Source organism: Rhipicephalus sanguineus, chromosome 4, assembly GCF_013339695.2.
Source record: "Rhipicephalus sanguineus isolate Rsan-2018 chromosome 4, BIME_Rsan_1.4, whole genome shotgun sequence".
Taxonomy (NCBI): domain Eukaryota; kingdom Metazoa; phylum Arthropoda; class Arachnida; order Ixodida; family Ixodidae; genus Rhipicephalus; species Rhipicephalus sanguineus.
The window spans coordinates 74,554,978-74,582,006 of record NC_051179.1 but is presented as its reverse complement, the minus strand read 5'-3'; positions in this window follow the sequence as shown (position 1 = coordinate 74,582,006).

The window sequence follows — 27,029 nt, the reverse complement described above, 5'->3', positions numbered from 1 at the left end:
GAATAGCGTGCCGTGCTGGAAACCCGGTTAATGGAATTCCTAATGACGGACTGCGGAGCTCTGATGTTGTCGCAAGGGATTAAACCTAATCGAAAAGACGCATCGTTATATATGAGGTCGACCACTGTGTTTACCGTTCGAAAAAAAAATGTTCCATGGAATTTCTCGAATAAAGTTGAAATCACGAAATTTTCAGGGTACTTAGTAAAGGGAATGTTCGGGCAAGGTGGTTCAGCTTAGACAAAATTAAACAACGGGACTTGTTCAACAGTTACAAAAAAAGGTTTTGACAAAAAGCACTGTCTTTCATCTTCAAAACCCTAATAACCTAGAAAAATGCATACGTGTCGCGGAAAGTAACAAAGTGTGACAAAGTGCTGCATGGTGTGACGTAAGGAAACATTGCTAAAGCGTGGCTTGCTTTCTCATTGCACGTCCTCCATCTGATACCCCTGTCACGCGGGTAAGCTTAACCGCTGTTATACCCAACTGCAGTTAGCGGACGTAACCACAGTTACCGTAAACCAGACAGAGGCGCTGTCACACGTTCGCAGCGCTTCGAAATTCTTTCGTTGATACATGGCTGCGTTCGTGCAACACCGCTATAACGCCGCCCTGTACAGGGAGGGCTTCAGGCTCGATTATGGACGCGTCAGCAGCGTGTTTTGATGCGCGTCCATCAAATAGCGTGAAGCCCTGTTCAATGAACGAATGCTAGCCGTGTATCAATCTCGTGAAATGCACACGAGATTTTTGCAGCATGGACAAACTTGTACCTCAAAGCGGGTAATTTATCTTCCCAAATGCGTATCAACCCCTCCGTCATCGCAACAGTCCAGTTGACACGCTTCTGGCTCGATATTTCGCTGGGAGCCGAGTTGCTCGTCCGACACGGGGGCCGCCATGTTGCCAGTTTACGGCGCTAACAGAGGTTGCCTACCTCCGTTTACGAAAACGTTCGTTAGCGGATTATTTTGCTGTTAGGGTTGTCGTGTGACAAGTTACAACCGCCGTTAGATTTAACGGCCCATGATCATGATCGCCCTTCTTGAAACCAAAAATATCTAAGCATGACAAAACAACAAAAGGAGCTTCGGCTTAGCAGCATAGTTAACAACTTAAGTCCTCGTAACTAGAGCACATAGATTGCAGCGCTGCCACTGGGGTTGGCAGCAACTGCCTTTATCAGCAGCTTGGTGATGTTAGTTTTGCTCACTAACGCCTCACAACGAAAGTGCAGGAGAATAAGAGAGAGCATGTGAGGAAATGAGGGAAAGAAATGAGCGAAGAGGTTTACGTGGCAAACTGGAGTTCAGTGTTGTGGAGTAAGGTATTAAGGGAGGAAAAAAAGTAAAAAGAAGGAAAAGTTTGAGAGGTACCTGAGCTGAGTACCTGAAAAAGGCAGCGCCTTTTTCTACAACTCCGGCGGAATTATGACTCAGCGCGGTGCATCCATTACCACGGTGACCAAAGCTGGTATACAGCCTGAGTCAATTGTACGTCTGATGCAATCCTGCGCAATTTCGTCGCCAGAGATTGTTTCGCTCGCCGGTCCAAAACGATGTAAGAACGTTCTCGGTGACACGGATTGAGCTGCTGCCAGCAAGCCTCAGAAGGCTTAGTACGCCTGTAAACAATAGCCTCCTTCTACAGCAGTACCTCTTGCTGGCCACAGAGCAACTATCGATCTCGTTCCTTTACTATCTGCATCAGGAGAAAACTGCGAGAAAAGAAAAACTGGGCACGTACTTGGATTAGGTACCAGGAAGCCTACGCCGATGTGCAGACCCGCTTCTTTGTTTACGAGTGCCTCCTATTTTTCCACAGCATCATTGATCTTGACTCCAGCTGCATGATTGAATAGAATATCTATAAGTGGTGGCCCCATGCACGAAAGACACCTGCGCGATGTTGCGCGTCTCGAGAGGCAGCGTAATTTAGCCCAGTTGCGTCTTCCAGCTTTTTGTACGAAACTGAGGAGAATCGTTGCAGAACACTATTCGTTTGAAACTATATATATATATATTGAAATTGCGATTTGATACCAACGGATTGCGTAACCAACAATGTCAAGCGGCAGTTAGCATCGATGCTTGTTTATTTGTCTCTCACTCGACCGATACTTATACAGTGCAAAAATATAAATTCGTGTGAAATTAATCAATGAGATAATGATTATGAGATAATGATTATGAGATCAATGAGACTAAATAAATAGAATACCTACGATTAATCTCATATAGGATCTTGGTTAATTTTAACAAACCATTTGTGTAACTTCAGAAATGTATGCTATTTACAAGCACAGATATAGTGATAAATGAATGTACCAACGAAATTCATCTATCCAGATCAGCGGCCTTGTCGAATAAAAATGGATAGCTGGATTATGATATGTTTTTATGAATTCTTGCTCAGTTTGTACAGCAAAAAAGGATTCTTCAAGCATGAAACAGTGCCTGCTTGTTAACTTCAGTATCTGTGTCCTGCGTGCGCACTGCGAATTGAGCATGGGCAAACTGAATAGTTACTACGTGCATTTATACGCGTGCCTTATTCTCGCGACAACTTATGCCTTGACAGACACTACCTGCGGAGGACTCAGAGTCAAGCTTCAACGGGGCTTTTCGTCTTTGACAGTCCTTACGTGGAGTGCTTCCGTGAGGCAATCTAGTCTGAGTACAGCTTATTCATGCTCTTTCCGTGCGCCCATGCTGTGTTGAGCGGGATTCTCTCGTTTACTTCTCTTCGCTAATTCCGGAGAGTTAATTAAGACCACAGCTTCGGCAAACAGCAGAGGGTCCTCGAGGAGTTCAACCCAAAGCAGACGACACATAAAGGAAAGAAAAACTGGGACAAAATCTAAATGAGTTACTGTAACATCCGAAAAAAGTTCCCACTTTAAATTTCGCGCCCAGGTTGCCCATCGTTTCGAGTTTCTCGCCGCGTCTTAAGAGAGAAGTCAGCCGCCAGAAGAGACTCCAGCGTCGTCGTTCGACATTGCGAAAGCTTTTCTAATGTCAACATCGGTTTTGTTTATTTATTTGCCCAGTGACTTGTTTCTTGCATTAGCGTAGTCTGCTCATCCTCAGTACTCAAGTGCTTAGCGAACTTTTGTATGGACAGACGTTTTTTTGATCTTTGTTTTCAGTTTCCTTCTTTGCGCAAGTTTCCATCGCTTGTCGTCCGTTTGTTTGTTTGTTTGCTTGCTTCTTTAATCTATTGTTAGCGTACGTGTGTGCGTACGCGAGTATGCATTTTGCATACATATTTAGGTGGAAGAAGGTCGCCCTCAATTGGGACGTCAACACATATACCAGGAGAAAAAGGGGTATGATGGGGAGACTAAGATGAGTTCTCTTTTCTCAGCTCCATCTGGTGCAAAAATGATCTATTGGAAATCGAAAGCATAAGAAATAAAGCGCATCAAAAATTTATGGTTTTTTACTTTTGAAAGTATTGTAAACGCAATCTATGCTATTCTGCATACGATCAGAAGCGACAAGAAACAGTTTAAACGTTCTGTGCGTTCCGTCCCAATATCTTTCGTTGAATTCTTATTTTAATGCTCGGCTTGGCATTTGCTGCAATGCATTCTTTGTTCTAGGGTAATTTGAAACCTAGCGTAAGCGACTCTAGTAAAGGGGCCTACATCGCGCACGTCCCGATCTAAGGACGGCTCACCGTAAAAAATTCAATCAACGTCGACATCCAATGCATTCCTCGACGGTTATCTGATTATTACAGTCGATACATGTGATCCTACATTCCTATTAAGATCGTTCTTATTAACTTATTCTGAGATGCAAATCAAAAACACAGAAAAGTGGCCGCCATCCAGCTCTGCACACGTGAATGCCCAGGTATCAAGCACCACAATTCTGATGAGAGAGGGGGGGGGTATCTTATTATTACTGTCGAGTAATGGTAGTAATAATCACTTTGTGGTCGCTGTGGTATACAGTGATTGGTTCCACGACCATTTTCAGCAAGACGAATTTGTTCCTTTCGTCGAGCACTATATTCACACTGTTCTTCTGGGGTCTTTAATTTTCGTCGTCTGCCCATGGCAGTCTTAGAACGAACGGCATGCGTTGCTAGACGCGTCTGCCTTTTATATATGAAAGCGGGAAGCACACGCCGTATTAAGGAAGGGCTGTTTGACGTTATTCGAAGCCCTCGTGTGAAGTGCAAAGCAGCTGGCAGCTAATCTTTACCGGGAACGCGTGAAAGGCTGTTCCCTTCCTTTGCAGGCGCCTTATCATCCATCATGTGGTTTTGATGCTCGTTTTATGGTTTTCTTTATTTAAACGAATACTGAGCTCTATGCTGTATGCCTGGTTGCAGTGAAAGATATGCCGTTTTTCTTCGATTTTTAAAAGGCCCCCAAATCACGCAGAGGCCGAAATTTAGTTGAGGCGTTGCTATTCTGCACGTGTCTACAGCGAACGCTAGCGGAGTTACACGCGTTTGCTCGTTTCGCTCTTTCCTTCGCTACGCTACGTTCGTCGGCTCGTCTGTCCACCTCTCCGAATGCCGTTCTTCAGCGTCCGAGGTGAAAACGCCAGGAGCGCGCATCTCCTAGCAGAGAAGCACGCGAGCGTCTTTGGGGAGTTGTGGGATTTGCCCAATTTCTGTGGCACACGTGCGCTATAGGATTTTTATGCTGACGCCACGAAAATAGTCAAATAAGACCGGAGAGCGGTTGCTAAACATCCTCATTGTACGTCACGAAGGGGGGGCGTTACAACTAAAACAATGCATCAAGTTCTTTATTTGTGAGTTCCAACCAGGATGCGACGTCAACATGCAAGATCTATTAGAATACTTTTAGCTATGTGCGCTTGCAGGTGCCGCGTCAGTAACTCGAAACAACTAAAATCCTGGTATCAACTATGCCCATATTTCATGGCGTTTACAATATTACCATGAGAGAACGCCAAGATAGTTGTTAGGGATTCATGTTAAAGAACTGTGGGCATGAAAACACGGACACAAGAGACAAGTCCGGATCACACATTGCTTATGTTTTCCTGACTTCTTGTGTTAGTGTTGGCACCATCATTTAACATGTTTCCGACATTTCGGTCGTATTTGACTCGCTTGGACTGCGTTTTCACAGGACTGCCAAAAGTTTCGAAAAGAAGAACGTATCGAAAAGAAGCAGGCACGTAAAAATCACAAGGGCTATCGAGAGCAGAACAGAACATGAATAAAGACTACATTTGGTTATCATTGTCTGGAAGGTCATTAAATTTCGAAATATTGGATTCCGTTGCGATTGTACAAGAAGGTCATTCCATTGTAATGGTTCTTGGAATGAATGATTTAGCAAGACAAATCTCAAGAGCGTGGAAAAAAATATGAACGGACAAAAGGCAGGCGACACGGACTAGCGCTGCCCAAGCTCACCCAAATGCTCACGTGAATTGATTAAGCAAAAGATGAAGCATGGCATGTGATGCGTTTGATCTTTAGAGGGTGATCACGATGTTGGAAGAGGGCTGAGGGTGAGTGAAAAAAGTCGTCATGAAGGAAAGGATGATGATAATATCTATGGAAAACAGATAAACGAGCAAGTTTACGACAATGGGAAATGTTATCAAGACCTGCACTAGCTTTTAAGACAGTGATGCCAGTGAAACGAGAATAGTCAGAGGAAATGTAACGAGCAGCACGGTTCTGCAGAGATTCTATGTTATCAATGACGTATGCTTGATCCGGGTCCTATATGGCTGAAGCGCCCTTAATTTTAAAGCGCATTAGGGCAATATGCGCAAGTTTTCGCACCTGCGCAGGAGGATGACGCAGAGTAAGTTCTAGGACACCAAGAGAGCGGTTAGCAGCTGCACGAATGTAATCGATGTGACAGTCCCAGGATAGGTCGAATTGGAGGCGAGGTCCTAGATATTTGTAGGACGTGGCAGTGTGTACGGGTGTGCCATTAAGAGAATATGCGGTCGGGAGGCGCCTAGAATTTTTTTCTAAAGGAGACTGGTTTTGTCTTAGAGTGATTTACCTTGGTTAGCCAAGAACAACACCAAGAATTATTGGAGTCCAGCTAAGTTTGTAAGGATCAGAGGTCAACGTCACTTTTAAAGCTCGATACACTACGCAGTTGTCAGCGAACAATCTAATTTCAGAAGGAATGCCATTATAAATATTAGAAAGAGCAAAAGGGCCGAGCGCACATCCCTTGTGGTACTTGATAGTGTAGGTAAAACCCGGTCACGTCACATTCCGATCACAACGCGTACGTCCCAATCACAGCACATCACCTAAGGCATTTCCCTCAGGAGTAAGAAGGTGCACATCCTGCTTGCGAACTCTAAGAGCGAACCACGTCACTCGATTTCACTGCAGCAGCAGTAAATGCAATATGTCCCGCGGACGTCGATTACTTGCATCTAAGCATTCCCTTACGCTTCCATTACTTACCTCTAAGCCTTCCCATACGCATTCCACTAACCTTTGAAGGCTTGTAGCAAGCAAATAAACTAACCTACGTAACATTATATAATTAATCAGAAGACGTCATGATTTCTACAAACTGATTCCATCATTACACTAATGGAATCTCGTGACACATATTAATGGTCATTTTATATGCGGATGACGCTATAGTTCGCCTCCACGTTGGCTTCCGAATTAAAAATTCCTGTGGAGTTACTTCTGAGAAGGGATAGATACCGAATTTCACGGTTTTCCTATTTTGTTTTTAAATTTCTTTGGAAATTAGAACCGGCAAGTGCTAGTTCGTTTAAAATGTTGAAAATCTCGATTCAAATGCTAACAGTAAGCTAGCTACGCATTTCGCATCAGCCTAGAAAATTATTCAGAAACATAAGGGTGAATTATTAAAATTGCGAAATTTTGCTGTCCTGTCATTGCGATAGGACCTGTGCCCGAACGTTCAGGCTGTGTTGTCAACTGAAATTTTCTTACTGCTGCATCGACTACATACGGCGCGTACTGCAGCCGTGAAAATGGCATACATAATCTTCTCACAGAAATGAATGTAATACAAGAGCTATGAAGCCAACCACCATGATTATTCATTTATTTTCACCAATTCTGCTGCAGAATGTTCATCTCTGCCATAAGATGCTTGCTCCATCGACTACACTTGCTGGATTAATTATTCAATTACATTCTCTCTTCATTGAGTAGCTCCTTCTGACGTAGATTGCTGGCTTGTGGCTTCTGGGGTCGTATCAGCCCCTGCCGTGTCACTGTCCGGGGAGACAGAATTTGTTGCCGTGTCGGTAGTGGAATCTGACACACTGTCCGAGGTCTCAGCACCCGTTGTTGTATCTGCTGTGTTTTCAGCTGGAAGCTCAGATGTTTGTGTTTCAGTGATAGCCTCTGGCGCACTCTGCGAGCTGCTGGTGCTCGCTCTCTCCTCATTAGTTCCACCATCAGTAGAAGTTTCACCTGTAGATGATTCAGATGTAGTTTCTCCTGGTATCTCAGTGGTACTCTCCGGCTCATCTCCTGGCATCTCAGTGGTACTTTCCTGAGTTACGTCATCTGTTGCCTCACTGGCGACCATCGTAGTTTCTTCGCTTGGCGCCAATGAACTCTCTGAAGTCACAGGAGCGTCCGTGGGCGACGGTGTTTCTGTTTCTGTCGCACCGGGCGTTGTCGTTTCAGGTGGCGGAGGTGGTGGTGGAGAGTGTGGTCGCGTGGGCGTCCACCGTTTTACAGGCGTAGTCCATGGGCCAGATGTTTTTGAAAGTGATATAGCGCAGGTTTCAGAAATACGGCACCGTAAAGCTTAAAACATAAGATACATTTCTGACAATTTTATCAGCGAGAAACAGAACATCTTTCACAATATTAGCTGCCAAAATACTCTCAATAGGTCAACTACGCGGCTGCACCCTCTCTGAAACCCAATTCACGAGGGCACAGTTTGTGAATTGTATAAAACGTGTTAGAATTCATTGTAAGCAATGCGTGTAGGTTGTTGTAGTGCTCCTAGCACAAGAAATCATGTTGTTTACAGACATCGGCTCCAATGTAACTTGCGAGCTTGGTTTGCGAAAACTGTCCCGTTTTTATTTAGATAGCATGGATATTAGAGGCGAATTGTTGCTGTCGCCATCGCCATCATTTTTCGTATATTGTCCATACCGAAAACACCGTCCTGTCCGTCCTATGTTCTATATGTGAGTGAAAGCATGCTAAGGTTTGCCAACGGGTATGGCTCAAGCACAGATGAAACGCTCCCGCCGTCTCAGTCGGGCGATGGAGCATGAAGCAGCGCCGGTAGGGGCGCTGCGTCGCTCGGGCAAGAATTGCGAACTTTGATCCAACGGCACTGCTATTTCGACAGAGATTCGGAGACGGCTGGTATGTTCTATTGTTCAGTGCTCTTACCCCTTCAGGTTGAAGTGACCGACGAAAACCGCCTCGGTCGCCGGAGTGGCTGTATTCCCTTGCGCCAGCGTTTTTTATTTTGCGTCAGTTCTGATCCTAAAGGAGTCGGGGTCTACGCTTACGTCGTATAATATTCCCATTTGTTTTTATCGAATTCATTGCTTGTTCCTTGCGGCAAAAGTGACTTTTTCTCGGAAACTGGGGGTTGGAATACTTACATTTCTATACAGTAGGTACAGGCTGTCACAACTAACGTTGGCCGCACTAATTAGAAAGAACAATAAGGTGCGATTGTGCAAACAACCATGTATTGCTAGTGGCCGTCCCGCGCATGCTGGTAAATGTTATTACTCTCAAGGTTTAGTTAATGACTGAATGTTAATTACCTAGACAATTAAATTCATGAATAGTCATTGGCATTTCTAGACCAGCTGCTGCATGATATTCGAAAACTTCATGCTGAAATACTTGCGCCCAGCTACATCACTCATAATTAAATTTTGTATGTTTCATATTTGTAGCGCAAAATGCAAATAAAGCTGCGCGACTAGTGAGCGCCCGCCTCTGTCACACGCGCAACCACGGCACGCTTGAAAGGGATTTCAAAGGACTAGCCCTGGTCGCAAAATGACGAGTCGATGATGTCCTGTTTGGCAGCGGCAACAACCAGCAAAATACCATCGATTTATCACTCTTTCGGGCCAATGGTGCTACCCATTGAGCATTTAATTTTCTGTGCAATCAGGCACGTGCTGCGCCGACCGATCACGCATGTTAGAGTTTTAGACGATGAGACCCCCTTACTACGCAAACAGAAAAACAAGTAGGAGTGTCAATATAGCGATGGAGCAACCGCAGCTCGAGTAATTGTGCGGTCGCTTCAGCTAGAACATTGTTCTCATACAGCGCGACTACTACGCAACATATCTCCTCCGTCGTGTGATTGCGGTTTGTTCCAGCTGATCTTGCTGCAGTCACAGTCTAGGAAGTTGACCGAAAGCGAATCTAATAAATGTTAGGAATGTTTGTGCAAACTTGAAACCCATCATCTCAGATCACGTATCATAACGTGACAGGCGCTACGGAGCAACAAAAATGGCCTACCAAAGCACTAAATGGGCACCTTCACAAGGGTGACATTTAGGCAAGCTTTGTGTCTCTCCGGATGCAGTGCATAATCTTTTCTTGTTCTTTCTGGAGGCTAACTATCAGGTAGCGATTCAAAGCGCACAAGCAACTATGGCCCGAACTACAACTAGTCTTGTTGCTCATGGCAACAGTATTTCTTCTGATACCTCTTGTGGCCTCATGAACTGATACAGAGATCGTGTCACAAACGAGCGCATTAAAAAAAAACGCGCGGCCGCTTTCAGAGGGCACAGGGAACCCACGGCGCCAGCCGCTCGCTCAGGAAGCGCGCGCAACGAAAAACAAGTATCAAAAAACCCGCATTTCCCCGAAGGGGAGTATGAGGAAGTGCGAAGCACGGGGTGATGCTATGAGGGGGCGCGCGCGACTAAACTGCAGAGCCGAGCGAAGGAGACGGCAGCGAGAGAGCACGCGCCAGCCGACCCACGGAGGTCTGGCCGTTTTTAAGTGCAAAGCACTTTTACTGATGATGATGATTAAGTGTAATTAATGATTTAAAGTGTTGTTGTCATGATGCATTTGTACACACACACACACATTTATATATGAAGTATTATTTATTTATTTTACACTTCACGCTTTTCGTATGATGCATTAATGCACCTCGCGAGTGCGTCACACACACACACACACACATACACACACTACACACGTCACTATAGATCAGCACCTATTCGTGTTATCGTTGTAGCTCACGGTTAGTACCAGCGCTTTGTGATCCGAGAAATGGACGGTGAGCGGATCCGGCAAGACGGCGCGGACCGTACAGTTCCTACCGAACGCCAAGTCTATGAAGCCACCGTTGATCGTGGTCGGAAACTCGAGAGACAGACACGTCATCGAGTAATTGTTCAGCATGTGGTCAACCAACCAGCCATTGTCCTTTCTAACGTCCACGTTAAAGTCACCCACCACCACAACCGGAACCGACGGACGCGCGCGCAGAGACACACTCTCCATCGCCGCATCCATCTGCTCCAAGACGGCATCTCGCGAGAGGTTCGGGGCTAGGTAGACGGTCACAACCAGGACGGCACCGCCGGAGTAGGCACTGGTGTAGACGGAGGCGTACGGCGACTCGTCTTTGAGCGGCGAAGTACACACGGCATGCGAGAGGACGTTGGTGTAGACGTGCCCAACCAAGCACATGGGTGCGGAGCCGGCGCGGGGCGCGCGCAGCCATGGAGCGGAGGGCGGAGCGCGCGCAGTCACGTGGGGCGTGACGTCGCTGCGCCGTTGCTACAGACGCTCCTCTCCGCTCCTCGCGCCGTTGCTAGGGGAGAGGAGGAGGAGCGCGGATGCCGGCGGAGTTTTCGGGGTCGCTTAAGAAGTGCATTCGCACTTAAAAGGCGCCGGCGCGCCGACGCTCCTCCTCGCCCAGTCGAAACAGCCGTAGACCACAAGCCGCCTCGGATCAAACGCCCAGCAAAGTCTGGAAATATCTATAAGGAACAAATGATGCAACGCCGAGTGACGCCACCGCGAGCGGAATCGACGAGAAAAATCTCGCCCTTTCCCTAGCTTTGGCTGTGCTGCACGCCGGACAACACTCCCGACGCTTCTGGAACCCGGAATAGAAGAGATAAAATCGCGCACCGACTACCACTCAGGCAGTCAGTCGGTCCGGGGATGGTGAAGTTATGTTGAGTGTGGCTCCGACAGCCAAAGAAGACGTGTTTATGATGTTGTGCGGTCAGTCGATCGTCGATCTGGAAAAATCGGATGACGACACCGTGTGCGCACTGACAAGTTATGTGAGTGTTTCCTGGAAAGGAACCATTTGGGACTGACGACGGAGGGAACTACGACGATCAGCGCTGGAGTTTGAGTGAGTGTTTAATGGAAGAGAAGCATTCAAGTTACGTCCAAGAATTGTGGACTGGATACGTTGTTGATTATTCAGGACTTTAACTGTTCTTGAATAGGTTGAAAACGCATGAGATTGCATTTGTAGCACGCGACCTGTTTGTTTAGTTCCCGTTGTGTTAACACCATCTCAGTTATATTGTGGAGTTGTAACTGGTACCAGCCGAGTGTGCATGTTTGTATTATGCTTGTACTGCCTCAACCGAGAATATATTTTGTTTGTGTTATCAACTCTTGGCTCTGACTCGGTCTTTGGACCACAACCGGCGTTCGCTGGCGCACTGAAACGACCAACTCTAAATTGTCCGCGCTTTCGTGGTGCGTTTCGGGGGGGGGGGGGGGCGATACGACAGAACTTGGAATCTGCCCGGCGATTGCCATCCCCATTAAGGGGATTATAGTGACAGACTGTTCAAGAGGCACGCCCTGCAGGGGCAATAGTGAATTAAAACGATAAGGTAGCCAAATATTCGACTCTCTGTCCCCCATAAAAAAGATTGCTGAAACGCTAATCCTACAGCTATTATGACTGTTTAGGGTGAGGTCTAGAATCTGACCATTGCATATTTCCAAGACTAGGAAGTCATCCAATCCAGATGTTCATAATGGGAACAGCAAGAAGCACTATATACGCACTAATATTAGGAAACAAAATAATTGCTTTTTTAGACTAAATAGTAGCGAAGAGCCTTGATTCCCAGAATATCGCAAAAGTCATTCACTAAAATATATCAATGAAGATCCCAACAAGACGTTTCTGTGCCGAAGAGTGCTTAAACCAGGTAATCAAGGAAGGTATATTTCAACGTTTACGTTTCATTATTGCGTTGATATCGCATCACAAACCGCACGCCCCTTAGAGTTGGCTGCTTTTGAGGTGCGACATAAAAAATACCAGTTTAGGTTATTTGTAGTTATTCTGCTTCTAGTTTCCTGTCTTCATACATTATAGTCAAATGGACTCAGGGCTAGGCGTGTAATACTGCTGGGTTCTTATATGACATGGCCTCTAGCCAGAGTAATCTGATCCTCATCAGCTTTATCAAGTGCTCTGACTGATGATGGGACTATACGCCTGCTTAAGCAAGAAGGCAAACTTGTTTCAGATGATCTGGGCATATCAAATAACTTTATCATCACGCCGGTAAATCAGCCGACGAGAGATATGCAGGAGCCAACTCTTCCTTGCTCAACCACCCAGGACCAAAAAGCACTGTTTATGCGATCCGGCCAAGCGGCTACTGCCAACGTAGTCCCGCGCTAGGGACCCCGCCCGTCCCCAGCAGCTTCTAGCATCATGTCTGCCCCATATCCGATTTGTACTCAATGAACGTTGAGTCTCTCTCTTCCCTTTTCGCACACTCTTCACCCATTTTATAGAAGGGGCCTCGTACTCTCCACACCACGCTATGAAACTAACGTCTAATTTCAAGTTGTATTTTTGTAAACCGATGTTTGAGTATTTATGAGTGTATTTTTTTTTCAGCTTCTTGTTAGCACTATTAATCCTTGCTGTTGTAATACTCTTAGGAATACTCCCAAGATAGCAGGTCCGCTCGGATAGTTTCCAAGCATGTGACCATCTTATGATCTACATGATATGCAAGCCCATATTCAACGTTAAATAGGGCTTAACATTTAGATTTGAATGAATAATCACATGCTCGCTTAAGGCTAACTACGATGCTCTCACAAAGACGCCCCAAATTCTGAGGGGCCATGGAAATCCATCAGGTAAAGGCAGTCCTTGTCCATGATGGTCGAAGACAGGAGGTGCTGCATTACAGACAAGCAGTAATTAGATCGTGGTGTTTAAGAAGGTCTTACTTGCTTTCTTAAGTGGTTTGACTTAACACTTAAGTCTCCACTTTGTTTGGAACAGGATAGTGCAAGCTCTTCCTGTTAAGATCAGTTGTATGGCTCAATTTTGAGGCACGGGAATGAGACTGCAGGATACAGATGCTTTTGAAAACATGACTCTAGCTCGTTTCGTAATGGCCGTTGTAACGATGATTAACCGCAGGCAGCCGCTGTTGCTGCAAAGATGAAACGGAACGTGTCATCTAGATATACAGCGACACATGCAAGTGTCCATTCTGTAAATAAAATGTAGCATCATGTCCTCATCACATAGAAATAGTAAATCCCCCACCCCCCAAATTCACTCCTTGTTTTCTACAATACTGAATATTAACTTGTGAGAAAATGCCGATTTTTGCTCATTAAAAACGTATGCTTAGAGGTAATATACTCACGAACTGTTTTTGAGGCGTGTGCACAATTACTTTTATTGAATGCCTCTTCAATCACAATACATCATGTTGACAAGTAGTGTGGTTAAGGTAAAGATAGGGCCTATTGGTTTTACATGCCTTTTGAACTTTGAAAGCTGGAAGGTATAACAGCGAGCAGTAGATCTATGTTCGCAATTTTAGTTTTATTTCTTTTATGTTTACATTTTGCAGTACCATTGAGCTAAAGCAAGCAGGGGAATGTGAACAAACGTCGAAAAACTTGTAATGCATGGTAAGCAGTGTAAGAGATATCTTTGAACACCTTAAGACACAAGTAATCAAACGGTTCGCACAAACGTCCCGCACTAATAAAGAAACCAAGAACAAAAGCAAGGCAGTTCAGCACGTTATAATATGCTATAGCATTGAATATTTCGTTTCAACAAAGCTTTTCAGACCCAAAAATACAAGTAGAGCAGTGCGGATCTTTCATCGATCTGCAGAGCAAAAAAAATACATATTGAGATGTGTATGCGTAAGCACAGAAAGGAGTTAATATATTAAGAGGTCGGATACAGCGCAGGATGCCTGAAGAGCAAAATGGCATTTCATAAAATCAGTCTTTGTAAGATGCCGCACTGGTTGCCTTCTTTCTTTGTATAATTAATCACAAAGCGCATTGCGATATCTAAGGCAATGAGGATTTTTGGTGCAAACAACAATTCTTTCAGAGCCTTTATGTGTGTGTTCGGCAGTAATTTCTTCTGTAGCAGAAGTATTTTTAATGTACGCAAAGCATGCGCAGCGAGATCAAGATATTGTTCGCACAAAGACACGGAGCAAGAAACATTTAATAATAATAATAATAATAATAATAATAATAATACTAATAATAATATGTGGGGTTTAGCGTCCCAAAACCACGATATGATTATTAGAGACACCGTACGTGGAGGGTTCGGGAAATATCGACCACCTGGGGTTCTTTAACGTGCACCTAAATCTAAGTCCACGGGCCTCAAACATTTTCGCCTCCATCGCAAATGTAGCCGCCGCGGTCGGGATTCGATCCCGCGACCTTCGGGTCTGCAGTCGAGCGCCATAACCCCTAGACCACTGTGGCGGGGCGAAGCAAGAAACATTTAGGAGGTGCAACACCGCTGCCCGAGGCGCCCAAATAACGTCACATTGCCGGGGAGCCACTTCATTCTGGCAGCACGCAAGGGAATTGTCGCCGTTTCGGTTTCCGAGTAAACCGAGAAAACCTACGCCACAGTCATGGAGCAGGGACGCGGAGCGCGTCCGTTTCTTTCTCCACCTTTTCCATGCAAGATTTGTGCCCGCTTTTGCATATTTCAAAAAAAAAAGTCACGGTTTCGCCGCAAGGGCGAAGCAATGAATGCGATAGCAAGAAATTGAAATGTCATAAGGACGCGAAGCAGCTCGATACTTGCAGCGCGCCGCTGAAGCACAAAAAAGGACGCCCGAAAATGACGCACAGGCATGCACAGGGCAAGCGTGAACTAACAGCTGCCGCAGTCGTTACGTATTTGTGCTTGAGCAACGCGCTGCAAGTGTCGACAATCTAGAGTTCGAGAACTGGGACCCCAAGAAGTTTGGAGATCAAGGAGCTTGCGAGCCGCCAGGGCGCATGCGCCGAACCCAAGCCACTCTTGGGCTCTTGTGCTCGCGTTGGCCCAAGACCCAAAAATCGAAAATTAGCGTGGGTCCCCAAGACGTCTTGGGTCACCGCGAGACTATGCAGACGCCGCGCGGACCACGACGCTGTATGGCCTGCATCTCGCATGATTTTAATCTCACCACGTGTTGCGCCCCGTGGGTTTGAGCAACGCAGTTTGCGTCTGACCCAGTTCTCAAGCTCTGTTGATCCTCCGAACGCAAGAGCAGCCTACCCAACGCAGCTTGGTGACCCAGTGTCTTGGGTCCCCAATTCTCAAGCTCTCCAATGGAGAATCAGATGCTCTTAGATATTTCTTTTTCTTTTAAACTGCGCCACGTGGAGTGACCCCCTGCGTTTCCTGCCACACGGGGGCGTCTGACGCAAGGTGTGCCTGGTGTGCCCAGTGTTGTTTGTTTGTTTTTTTCCACACCCCGACTGGGTACAGAAAAGGGCCAATTTGTCGTGCGCGTCTCAAGGGCAGTTTTCATATTGAAAGAAAATTAGGAGCGTTGCGTCTGCAAGTGTACACAATTGAGAATCAGGCGCTCTTAGATATTTCTTTTTCTTTTAAACTGCGGCGCGTGGAGTGACCCCCTGCGTCTCCTACCACACGGAGGCGTCTGATGTAAGGTGCGCCCGGTGTTAGGTTCCAAAAAGAATTTCCGATTACATCGCATGGTGTTAGGTTCTTCCCGTTCAAAAATAGCATCAACAATAATGCACCATATGATTTAATCATGCTTTTAGGTCTTTATTCGCTATAGAGAAGCCGCATGATTCACAGACATTCTGAGCCACCTCGCTCGAGGTGGCTCAGCATGTGGCTCGAGGTGGCTCAGCATCATGAAAATTGGAACAAGACATTTCTGTGTCGAATAGTGTTGAAGCCATGCACTCAAGGCAGGCATAATGCAACGATAAAAAACCACACCATCTCCGCTAAAGGGGACCATGAGGCGATGCGAAGCAGCGTTTTGGCATGTCGAGCCCGCGTTTCAGAGAAGTGGAGAGAGGGAGGGGAAAAGGGAAGTGAGAGAGAAGGAATGAGAGAGAGGGAGAGGAGAGAAGGGCAGAGGAGGAAAGTGGGAGAGGGAAATGGGAGAGGGGTAGGGGAAGGGGAAAGGGGAAGGGGAGATGGGGTATGGGAGGGGAGGGAAGGGGAGAGGAGGAAAGTGGGAGAGTGGGAGGTGAGGTGAGAGAAATTGGAGAGGGAGAAAGCGGAGAGGGGAGGGGAAGGGCATAGGGGGAAGTGGGAGAGGGTGTGTGTGGAGAGGGTTCGCGCCTGCGCAGTAAGGGTGGTCACGCCGCACACCACCACCACCACCACCGGTCTGAACTCCGCCATAAGATGCTTCGCATCTAGTAATGCACGGCCTAATGCGTGCGACCTAACCTGAGCTAACCTAACCTGTCAGCGCAGGCGTGGTACGATCCGTAAGGTCGACGTCTCGGGCTTTTCTTAAACGACTTTACTGATTCTTGATGTGAGACTAAGAAATGTAGGCGACATGGACAAAAAAAAAAAACACCCACGGTTGCAGAATATGAAACTATTACCAAGACAGGTGTGCAAGAGGAAACAACGTCGGCGTTATAAAACACGAAAAAGATAAGCGTTATCCTAGCAAACTTAAAGTGCAAGAAATGGTCAGGGTGGTGTGGAGGAAGTTCCGAGAAGTACTCAAAAGAAGTGCAGTGTACCGTTTAACGAGAAGCCGTATTATGTGAGATATAGTAGCTGCCTCTGACCAACCGACATCAACGAAGAAGACGGCTCGGATAGAACGGCCTTTCAACAACCACAACGCAAGTAAAGAAACCTGGGAGAGTTGGGAAAACGTCCAGCTCCAAGCAGCGCGACCATTCGACAAACTCTTGTTTTATCTGCTTCCTTGTCTTTATCTATAAAATGGTCGCTCTTGTTGAAGATGGACAATTACAACGAACGCGAGAGAGACTGTACGAAGGGTGAGACGTCGCACATTTGGGAACCAAGCACGAGAGCGAATAACTGCGCCTCTTGCCAGCGAAATATAAGTAAAGTGGTTACGGACGCCGCGGGGAACCGAAAGAAAAGAAGATTTGAGAAACTACTGTGTTTAAATGACAACGCATTATGAACCCAAGGAAGCACTTCACTTGAAAAACACACGCTTCAGTTCGCCTCACACGATCAAGTTTTGAAGTTTAATTAAGCCGTGAGAATAAGTAAGCGGGACACTGACTAAAGCTTTGTGGAGCTCTATAAAAGAACTTAAAATTTGGAACCGCTCACTTTGACCTGCTCGAAAGAACTATGAGCAGGCAGCGCATGCGTATATACGGGCACCTGCTGGCGGAGCACCCGTAGGAAGAACTTTCGGCATAAATTCTTGCTGTTTTTTTTTCTTCTTATTTAACATAGTGCTTTTCTTCTCGAGATAGCACGTCTTTGTCCCTGTCTGCGTTTCATTCATACCTGAGAAGAGAGTGAAGATGAGTGAGCAAGTTGGAGCAAACTACAGGCACCATCAAAGAAAATAAAAAGAAGAGCTAACGGTGGAACAGTTTACGGCAAGTGCAGCAAACGGCCTTAGTTCGAAGAAAGAAAAATAAAATGTTATAACAAAAGAAAAACTGAAACTATCTTCAGTCTAGACACTCTTCTTCGCGCTCACAGACACGCTGCTGTGCGCAGTATTTGTCGTGCCGTTGATATCCTTTAACATTTTTTGTATAATGCTTTCTCACCGGGAACCATTAAAACTTGTTCTCTGAAGGCTGTAATCAGGACAGCGATGTCCTGGGGCGCTCGGATGTCCACAGAAAAAAGAAAGTATACTCACGAAGCTGCGTGCAGCTCCAACAGAAAAAAAGGTTATTTCATTCTGCGAGTCTTGCTCGGCCGTGGACTCAACAAAGGAATATTGTGAACTCATGCTAACGATGCAAGTCTGGCTCAAAATGCAGTGAGAAAAAAAAAGTATGAAGGTTACAAGGTCGCGCAAAGTGCCAACGAGGCATATGGAAACGTGAACATTACACTGGGAGCATCGCAACATGAAAATTCGTGCAAAGTTCTCTATATAATCTGGCCGCATTTTGCAGAGAGGCACTATACGATGAGTAGTTTGGTGGATGAAAGAGACACCGGGTGTGAAAGATGGCGATGGATGACGAGCACGAGCGCAGTGAATCTTAGAAGAGCTCGGGTGAGTGGGTCTTATTTGCCGGCTTTACAGAAAAAAAAGTGTGCTGAAAACATCAAGCCGGCTTTCAGGCTTCATTCTTCCTGCCATTTTGTTTTTATTGTGGGACCCGTTTTTAGCTCTGTCGTCTGTCTTGCGTAATTCCGAAAGTTTTTACAGATGAAGCCAGACGACGAGTGACGAAGCCAGCGAAGCTCCAGTCACTGTGTTGAGCGTACGGTGGAGCTTATATGTGCTTTATCGGCTATGTCGAACCAATAAGATAAGAACTGTGATATACAAGGCCCGCAAGAGCGAATGGCAAAGAAAAGAAGAGCACTTTTTCTTTTTATATTAATTGAAGTGGTTCAAATGGCTCAGCTCAGCCACTCATAGAGGGAGCACGATTCGACACTCGCCATCACCGCGAGTTAAAGGGAGCAAATATAATGAAATGTTTACTTTCACGAATGCAAATGCATGCGTGCGCATCGTGCAAGAAAACCTTGGAAACTGTGGTTGTTCTTTAGGCTTGCTTGCAAATTTATCCGCAAATAATAAAAAGTGTCACAGTTAAACCGCAAAGGCGTAGCAATGAATGCGATAGCAGCAAATTGTAGTGTTATATGAAGTGAGGCTGGCAGCTAACTGTTTTTTATCCAGTCTCGCGTATCTAAAAAACGCTAGTGTAAGATAATACGGCCGCTCCAGGGAGAGATGCTCTCCGCATTGACACTTCGCGTTGAGAGCGCACCACGTAGAAGGGTATACGAGCCGCCCGCTGTGATGGCTGTCGAGATAGCGCGCGCGCCGACGATCGCGACCGCGCCCTTAGATTCAAAGTTCAAAGTGGCTGCTCGCGCGACACCCCCCTCCCCTCCCATCCCGTCTTTTCATCGTCGTTAAGCACGGGCGGGGCGTTTCCTGTCTGCTTCGACAGCAGGCCTTCTGAGCGGATTGATGTTATCGCATGCACCGTCCGAGTGACGGAAATGGGCCGGCTCGTTTGATCTCTGCCTCGGCGGCGTACATCGCCCCCGCTCGCGCGCTTTGCCCGTGGTAGAACGTACGATGAGCGGGGGGATCTTATCAATTTGGACTTCATACGGGAGGGACATGACGGCGACGGCAAAAACCCGTCGAGACTGTCCATATAATTGCTATCGCGATAAAAAAGCTACTAAATGCGTCAGAATTGAACTTCAAAGTATCCGCAATGTAGTCATGGTGCCAACCCGAAATTTTGAACGTCAGACGGGGTCGTATAAAAGCCTGTTTGGCGCAACGTAAACACCAAGGCCACCCTGTCTAAACATGATGGAAAATTGGCCAAAGTGCGTTGGCGGGCTAATTGATCTATCTTGCTAAGTTTGAACAGTGCGATGGAACGCGAACAGAGTAGAACACGCACAAACACACACACAGCGCCGACGTTCCATCGCGCTGTTCAAACTTAGCATGATGGAGAAGGTGCACTCTAAATAGTCAAAAAAATTTCTAAACACGCGAGCTGTTCCTTTTATCTTTCCGAGTCTTTACAGGGAAAGCTTACCGCTTTTCCAGAGCACAGCACAAAGCGCTCTATGTCGTCGCCATTTGCTTTTAACGCACATCACCATCATCGGCAGCCCAACTACGCACACTGCACGGAAAGGACTTCCTCCCACATTTCTCTAATTAACCCGGTCATGTACTTGCTGCTGCTACGTTATCCCCGGAAGGTTCTTAATCTTATCTGCACACCTTACTTTCTGCCTCCCTCCTTTGCGGAGCTTCTTCCTAACATTTCCGTCTCCCTGGTGTGCCAATACGCCTACACATAAACATCCCCAACGTATCGCTACAACATGTCCGAACTGGATTATTCCGATAGTACAAAGCTACAAATGCTTCACTTTAATGCCGCGAATTTCCTTGAATATTAATCTCAATAGCTATCACTACTCAAATGTCTGTCTGTCGCGTACTAAGAAATTTGAACAATAAAAACTGCCTTTTATCTCGCACTATATTTACGCCACGACTCTTTTTTTTTATTAATAATAATAGGTACTATCACCTGTGCTTGCACTGAACGCCAACTGCCCAGGCAGATGTCTGAGAACGGAGTGCTTTCGTTTCTGGCGAGACAAGAGATATAATAATTTGCAAGATCTGCGCTCGACAGCCCGATCAGAAGAAAAGAAAGAAACGAAGTAAATGAGTGGGTACTTCCGGCCTCGTCAAAAGAATGACATTCAACGCAGGCGGCACATGAAGACGTGCATGGCAGCAAGTTAGGGAACCACCAAGCTTAATGCTGCAAGAAAAGAGAGCCGCGCTTTTTTGTATGTTTTGTAGAGTCGATGGAAACTTCTAGGAACAGTACGTAGTCTAGACAGGTTCTCAGAAAAAGTTGGGCCATTGCCTCGAGCTCAAGAATTCTGAAGTAGCGCTTGCGTTTCAACCGAAAGTGCTTTGAGAGATGGCCTCCTCACTCTTTTGTTCTCTTTCCTAATGTCTCCTCTTACATTTTCTTCAATAAGGAATAGATGCTCTGTCTATCATTCCTAGAAAATCAAGTTTCATAAAAAGAAAATGAAATTCGGGTACGCATAAAGGGAAAGAAAATAAAGAACGGCTCGAAAATGCTGCAGCAGGCGAAGACGATACGAGTCTCAGGTCAGCCGCAGAAACAATGGCCTGAGAGCCGAGAACAAAGAACCGCGTTGCGATCACAGGCCGTCCTTTCTTTTATCTACGGTCATGAAAGGAGCGTATCGACCGCATCGCAGTGTTTGTGGCGAGGCCGTATATAGACCGCGCTAAAAAGAATCGTTACGATGGTAAGCCAACCGCTGAGCTGAGGCTCACTCGAAGCGCTCTCAAGCGCAGGTGTCCACTAAGGTAACACAAAGAAGAATTGCGAAAGCCGCTATTTTTATATAACTCCTATTTGGAGCATGAAGAGAACGTTTGTGGAGAATACGCGTACTCTGCAAGGCTTGAAGTCGTCAGAAGAATCGTACATATTTTGTGTTTTGCTCCCAACCACCGTTATATGCTGCCGTGACTGACACGAAATATTCAGGTGGACTGACGCAAGTGTAATGAATGAAATACCATCTTGTCGGTGAGAGATTCCTCACTGGGAATGAGAAAGAAAATGATCACGGTTTTTTATGCGGATCAAGCAATACAAATTTTCACGTCACATATTATGGACAACTTAGAGGGATCCTCACACATCTCCGTAAGCCATATTAATGTTCACTTATGACGTGCGAAAGAAAGTAAGGGATAAGTAGTCATAGAACTCCAAAGCGTTTCACGACGCTTTGAAGGAGTGCATATATCGAGTTCAGTGTTTATTATGTGCTTGTTGGTGCTATATTTGCGCACGTTTGCCGCCACATTAAGAAAGTTGCTTCAACGTCGTGGCAACGTTGTGTGCTAATAGGGCATAGCTCACCTTCGTGAAGGACGCTGTCGTCACGTGGTATCTAATGTCGTGATGTGTATCAAAGCATCGAAAAACAGACGAACAATTTTTTTTACTTTAATGAGAGAAATCTGATTGATCTTCCAATAGTAATACCCTAGCGATGATGTACTTTCTTGTGTCCATGACTTCGAAGGATTGCGCGCTCATAAAGTCTTCGGAAACGCCCTGAGCTCCAAGGCGCGGTAACACGACAGAGCGCTTTCTTTGTCCGGTTGGCTTTCTTTCCTACGTGTGCTGCCCTGCCCGTCACCTGTTTTTTTTTATTTTTTTAGAAGGCACCAGGGCGCTACATCCTAAACGATCGTCAGCTTGGCGCTTTTTTGTTGTTGTCGCTGTTTCTCTTGAACTGAATGTTGCGAACTGTTCAATATTCGTTTGTACCATAACCGCAATTTATGAGGTATTCTACCGACAACCGCGTTAGCAACCAGAGCTCGTCATCAAATAAGTGCTTCTAAATCTTCTTAATTCCGCTTTATATAAGCAGTCTTCTGTCATAGTCCTCTGCAACATTCTCACACACCACGAATTGCCAGCGTGGAGTAACACGCTCTCCGGAAAAACTTACTAAGGTGTCGCACAACCATTTCGCTGCAGTGTAGTGTAAGATGAGAGAAAGTAGGTATAAAAGCAGGAAGGCTCGAAGTAGGCCACGTGTGATACTCAGCGTCTCGTGTTCTATACCTAAAGACAAAATTGTGTAGCGTATAACTTCGAAACACAGGCGGACTCAAGTATCTCTGCCAACTAATGAAGCTGGAGCAGAACACCGCTGAAGCCCAGAGGATCTCGCCGGCACCTAATACCTTGCGCCGCCTTCCCTTACTGGCTCTTCGGAGTGCTGCACATACGGCCTAGATATTTGGCGCACATTTCTTATTTGGACGCCCTCCTCTATTCTGCTGGTTTTCAGGGGGCCTTATCTGGCGCTCAAATTGACTGTGCGTTGTTTCCCTAGTTGGTGTCGTCTTATCCCAAGTCTCGAACTCGTTACAGGCTACCTATGACGCCTGTAGCCTGTCTTGGGCACTGCTTATTTTCTTTTCTTTCTTTTTTTGTTTCTTCATTTCTGCGTAACCAAAAATGATGAGGAAAGTCCGGAGAAACCTCCCTCTCCGCTCATGCTGATGTTCAGGATCCGAGCGGTGTTTGGCTGTATCTGAAGTTCTTTGCTGATCCCCTTTCTTTTCATTTTTTTTTTTTAGCGCGGTGGGAAGGTGGAGGCAGCGCGACATATTGGATCCACGAGCAGAGCCACATTTCATCAGCAATGCGGGCATTGCGCACTGGCATTACGCATTATCAAGCAACAAAGTTGCGCTATTCTTCCACTTGTCCACTACGGCTTACGGCATCTGGTCGTTGTATATTAACCTGGAGAGACTAGAGGTACAGCCGTTCTGTCAAGAAACAAAGTCACTACATGGCGTGTGTATTTACCATACCTGACGGCGTCGTTTAGCGGTTGTGTAGGACTGCTAGAATTAGAAACTTCGTAAGAGAGAGCAGGACTGGATCTTAGTGGCGAGTTCCCGTTCACGGGTGCTGAAGCACACGACTGACCACCCTACTTCGGGATGGCTTCGGTCATGAAGACAACGGAAAAATTGAAGCGGATACAACGCAGGTCTTCGAAATTATGTGAAAGCTAAAGTTTTAGTCAAACGACGTTTTATTACACTTATTCATTTACAAGCAGTGGAGCGTCGCACGATTGCGTTTACAGTTATCATCTTACCTTATGGTACGTGTGATTACGAGCCAAACATGCCACAGCTCTAATCTCAAGGACGTTTTTTATTTTATTTTTCTTGCCTGTGCGCTGGACAGCTGGCAAAACATAACACAATCAAGAGACGAAATCCGGTGGATGCGAGTGTGGTAGGTATAGGGAGCCTTTTTACGAGTACGAAGGTGGTATGCAATAGCCCCTGGCACGAGACCACAGATAAGGCATTCTATCAAGAAGTCTGGACATTGCATGAGCTAGTGTCGTTATCTCTTTTGCTGTATTCTAGACAATTTGATTGAGCGGGAAGAACACTTGCGCAGTGACAAACTCCCACGCACGCAGCGTAAGGTCGATTGAGCTAGTCAAATTCAGCATTTACTTTAAAATGTTTGCGAGCGCACAAACGCACTCCTAACAAACACACATCCAAGCATCCCCCTTTTCAACACGCTCACGCAGACACACACGCGTCCACACATAAGTAATCACAAAAACATACGCGAAAGTCCAGTCCCACGGAAAGGTGCCTAGCTCACAAACAGCGCCGCTTGCTTCACCCTGGCGACCTCGTTAGGCCTACAAACCCACCTTCGGCAAAAAAAAAGTGCTGCTCTGTATTTCTTCTCCACCGTATTTAGGCTGCGAAGTCGCTTTAGTCGACGTAGGTTCCTTGCTCGTTTGCTGCCGCCTAATGGGTTCCTGCCTTTTCGATCGCTCTGCCGTCTTCCCTAACCGTTTCCAGCTTCCATGCCCTTTGAAAAAGAGCTTCTTTTTTCAATAAAACCGGGAGGACCTGCTTAAAAGGTGGATCGCTGGAACCCCACGCAAGAAGCGCACCAAAATACAAAATTAAACGAAAGACACCTGCCGTTCTGAGCGCTCGCCTGATCATATAAACCTTCCTGAAGAGCCTAAGAAAGGAAAGCATGTTCTGACCGCTTTTTCGCTATCTATGTTAGTCATGCTGCTTATTTTCGTGAGGCATCGGCTCGTAGTAAACTTTTGCTTTCTTTCCGTGAAGGCGCATCGCCACTCACAGTGCCGACTCTTTTCTCTAGTTTACCTGCAACATCCTTGCTTCTCGGGCAGTCATCAACTAGCCCTCACTTCAAAGCGCACCCCTCCCCCCCCCCTTTCCGGCCTTTCTATTTTTGGCGCCCTGAAAGGTACATGTAATGTCCTTTATGTCAGTCAGTGTTAATGAAGAATCACGATATTTTTTCTTTTTTCTCCTGCAATTCCTTATTCTTTAACACAAACGCACTCGCACACACGCACACAAACACACACGCACGCACGCACGCACGCGCATGCACACACACGCACACGCGCACGCATACACACACAAACGCACGCACGCACATGCACGCACGCACGCACGCACACGACGCACTCAGAATACTCTTCTATGTAAGTATTTTAGAAGAAAGTCATGAGACAGAAATATTTATGAAGCATTATCATTTGTTTTCTAAGCATTTCTGTGCGTAAGAAAGTACTGTAAAAATAGTTTTTAAAGTTTACTAGTTTTAGTAGAAGTAGCTGCTGTTTTAAAATTGTAGTCTTACATTTATTTCTATAGCAACTATACGGACACTCCAGGCACATTTTTGGCGGCGCAACTCAGACTGCAATTCAGACAAAAACTTAGCCAGGAAAATTTGTCAGTGCAACGAAACCAAAAAGTCGTCAGAACTCTTGGAGTGCATGCCTTAATGAGTTTTTTTTTTTTTTCATAAAACGCCTCGATAACTTGATGGCGAAACTTTACAGATGTTCAAAAGCTAATCGCTGACACCGTGAAAAGACGCCCAAGAATAAGATCTTGAGTAAGCAAAAAACTTGGAGGACGCTTGAGCTTCACATTCAAGAGCAGAACACGATATTGTAGTCGGGGCGCATCGCCTTGAAGGGTGCCACAAGGAAAGGAACGTTTGTGCGCGTAATATTGGCCGTTTCAAACTATCCTAGAATGCCTACTGCAAGTGCATGTGCGATGTGCACACTACTCCATAATTTTTCCTTTTACAAATTGGCGAAGTACCGAGTAGGCGTGCGTAAGGTGCACTGTGTACCTGCGCAGCTCCACACTTTGTAATGGGTGGGCAGCTATAAACACCCACTCGTTGCGCAATTCACATGTTTTGGCTGCTGGTGCGGTTCTACAATTCTGTCGTTCAATATTACATGCGTTAAGGAGACCCCTCCCACTACATGACATTCTTATAGCGTTTTTTAAATGCGAAGCATTTCTTAGCGAACTTCTGCGACTTTGAGCGTATCTATCTATCTATCTATCTATCTATCTATCTATCTATCTATCTATCTATCTATCTATCTATCTATCTATCTATCTATCTATCTATCTATCTATCTATCTATCTATCTATCTATCTATCTATCTATCTATCTATCTATCTATCTATCTATCTATCTATCTATCTATCTATCTATCTATCTATCTATCTATCTATCTATCTATCTATCTATCTATCTAGCCGCCTACGACTTCGTGCTCTCCTGGTCGCTTGGTTAATCGAATGTACACCAAAATTGGTATGGCGCAACATGACTGTATGACGAACATAAATGACAAGTCATAACATGAAAATCATGACACGCATGTCATATACAGCATGATTTACATGCCACGCTCATGGTGCGCTGGCGGCCGTTTCGCTGGCTTTATATACACCAAAACTGGTATCTTGCGCCGTGACTGTGTAACGAACATAAGTAACACGAGTTAACATGAAAATCATGACATGTATGTCATGTACAGCATGACTTACATGCCACGCTCATGGGGCGCTGGCGGCCGTTTCGCTAGCTTGATCTACGCCGAAATTGGTATTGCGCGACGTGACTGTCTGACGAACATAAATAACAAGTGTTAACACAAAAATCATGACATGCATGTCATGTAAAGCTTGACTTACGTGCCACGCTCATGGTGCGCTGGCGGCCGTTTCGCTAGCTTTATATACACCAAAATTGGTATCTTGTGACGTGACTGTGTAACCAACATAAATAACACGAGTTAACATGGAAATCATGACATGCATGCCATGTACAGCATGACTTACGTGCCACGCTCATGGGGCGCTGGCGGCCGTTTCGCTAGCTTTATATACACCAAAATTGGTATCTTGCGACATGACTGTGTAACGAACATAAATAACACGAGTTAACATGAAAATCATGACACGCATGTCATGTACAGCATGACTTACGTGCCACGCTCATGGTGCGCTGCCGGCCGTTTCGCTAGCTAGATATACACCGAAATTGGTATCTTGCGACGTGACTGTGTGACGAACATAAATGACATGAG